The sequence below is a fragment of the Suricata suricatta genome, chromosome 5 (genome assembly GCF_006229205.1).
Source record: "Suricata suricatta isolate VVHF042 chromosome 5, meerkat_22Aug2017_6uvM2_HiC, whole genome shotgun sequence".
In the NCBI taxonomy this organism is placed as follows: domain Eukaryota; kingdom Metazoa; phylum Chordata; class Mammalia; order Carnivora; family Herpestidae; genus Suricata; species Suricata suricatta.
This window is the reverse complement of record NC_043704.1, coordinates 4,888,459-4,890,413: the sequence shown is the minus strand read 5'-3', so window position 1 is coordinate 4,890,413 and position 1,955 is coordinate 4,888,459. Positions and strand designations below refer to the sequence as shown.

At 61.2% G+C, this 1,955-nt stretch overlaps 1 long non-coding RNA gene across 1 annotated transcript in view; it reads right to left on the bottom strand.

Moving 5' to 3' along the window:
* LOC115292563 overlaps positions 1-1,948 on the bottom strand; it is a 4,215-nt gene extending 2,267 nt beyond the window's left edge. Inside the window, exon 1 of the long non-coding RNA XR_003909030.1 lies at positions 334-1,948. This is a non-coding gene — a long non-coding RNA (uncharacterized LOC115292563). The remainder of the gene's footprint in view (positions 1-333) is intronic.
* Between the last annotated feature and the right edge of the window lie 7 nt (positions 1,949-1,955).

Here is a 1,955-nt window from a genome sequence, read left to right as displayed (position 1 = left end):
GGTACAGGGTGGTCGGGAGGTTGATCCAAGACACGGGGAGGGAGCGGAAGAAAGCTCTCTGCTCGACCACCCTGTCCTTCCCACTTCTGAGCAGGACTGGGGGAGGCCTTTCTGTAACGTGGATGCTGAATGCGAATAAACTGAAATGTACGTTCTTCCTACAGACACGACCAAGCACCCTCAAGGAGACCTCGAGTTCTCCGAAGCTGGGACGCATCTGCGTGGATGGCGAAGGACTGTTTCCAACGCAGACGCAGTCTCACCTTGCAGGGTCCCGGGAGCGGAGAGGAGCCCCGCAGGCTCCAGGAAGCCCGAGCCGGAAGCCGCTCGTACCTTGTCAGCCCAGGGCTCTGCCGGTTCCTGCAGGCTGGCCAGGTGACAGCAGTGCAACTCCCGGCCACTTCGGTGCTCCCAGAGCCTCAGCGTCCGGTCCTGCACGTCACACAGCAAGGACAGGTCAGAGTGCACTCGGGGCCCCGGGTACTCCCCAGGGGGTGCAGCATCGCCTCAGCGACAGCCAGCCCAAGGCTGTCTGCTTGCGGGCACATGCACCGCTAGGAAAACACACGGCCCACCCAAGGGCTCCACACGGCAACACCGGCGAAGGACACAAGACACGTACAGACGTCACAGATCATGGCTGCCGTGCGAGAGCCAGGAGCCTGCGCGCACAGGCACACACACCCACGCTGACAGACAGGCACACGCACACACTCACGCATGCACACACATGGGAGTTTGTTAAGACCAGAAGTAATGGACAAATGTGTTAAGAGCAGGGGTGTGTGGGTGCTGGGCAAGAGGGCACGCCCACCATGCACACACACGTCCACCCCTACATCCCTCCCCAGGGACCAGAAGGGAAGGTTTCAGAAGCGTGAACCCCTGAGGACGAAGACAATGGTCACGAGAGGTCGCCCGGGAGCAGGTGGAGGGAGGGACGGGCTGTAGGCAGCTGGACAGACGCACCAGGATGGGCCCAGCATCGCAACCACCAGACTCCCCAGCCTGCTGCCCGCAGAGTCGCGGGGCCCCATCCGGAGCCAGAGTGAGGGACCACACCCTCCCCAATCGCCTCCTAGGCCAGGTGGACAGGTCTGGGCAAAGTGACCACCAGAAGGAGAGAGGGGACCAATGGCTGGGAGTGCCCGCCCGACTCCAACACCCTGGACTCAGGGATGCCAGCCACTGCCCTGTCCCCACCATACATGGACAGATAAGTCCACCAGATATCCGCAGGACACCCCCCTGTAAAAGGCAGACACCACCCAGGGCGAAGGAAACGCAGACGTGTGACCTCGGGTGTCAAAGACCCTGTGCTCAGCGCAGGCATGTGTTCTACCACGAGGCAAGGATGGTGAGCACCAGAAGAGGCTGCTGGGGACCCCTGGTCAGAGCAGAACGTCCCTTCCTGGGGGGCGCTGGGACAGTACGTTGAGGAGCTGTCCCCACAGCAGACGCAGGGACACGAGGGAAAGGTCAGGGGAAAGACAAAGACAGGCCGCTTAGCCCAAGTTGCATGGACAGGGATTCGAGTAGCGCTCAACAGTGAGGACACATCCAGGATGGAGGGTCCTGAACAGAGTGGGCAGGAGGGGGCAGCCTAACCACGCAGCGAGTTTCCACACTTGATCTTACCCAAAAGGCCGAGAAGCGATTCATGCAGCGAGTTTCCAGAGCACGGGACAAGAAGGCCCCCAAAATGTCCAAAAGGGGGAACAGATCCCACAGAAGGGACCCAAATCCTACGTGAGGGTGGGCAGAAAGCCAAGGAAACACTGGCCTGACCCTCTCGGATTGGGGGGGGCTTTAACCTGGAATCCCACCAGGCAGGGGGATTCAGGGCGTTTCCAGAAAGGCAACCTCTTACTACCCCCCTCCTGGGACCCAGGAGAGAGAGAACGTGAACTAATGCGAGGGGGTGTGTGGAGGGAGAGCCCCGCAGGAAGGGGACC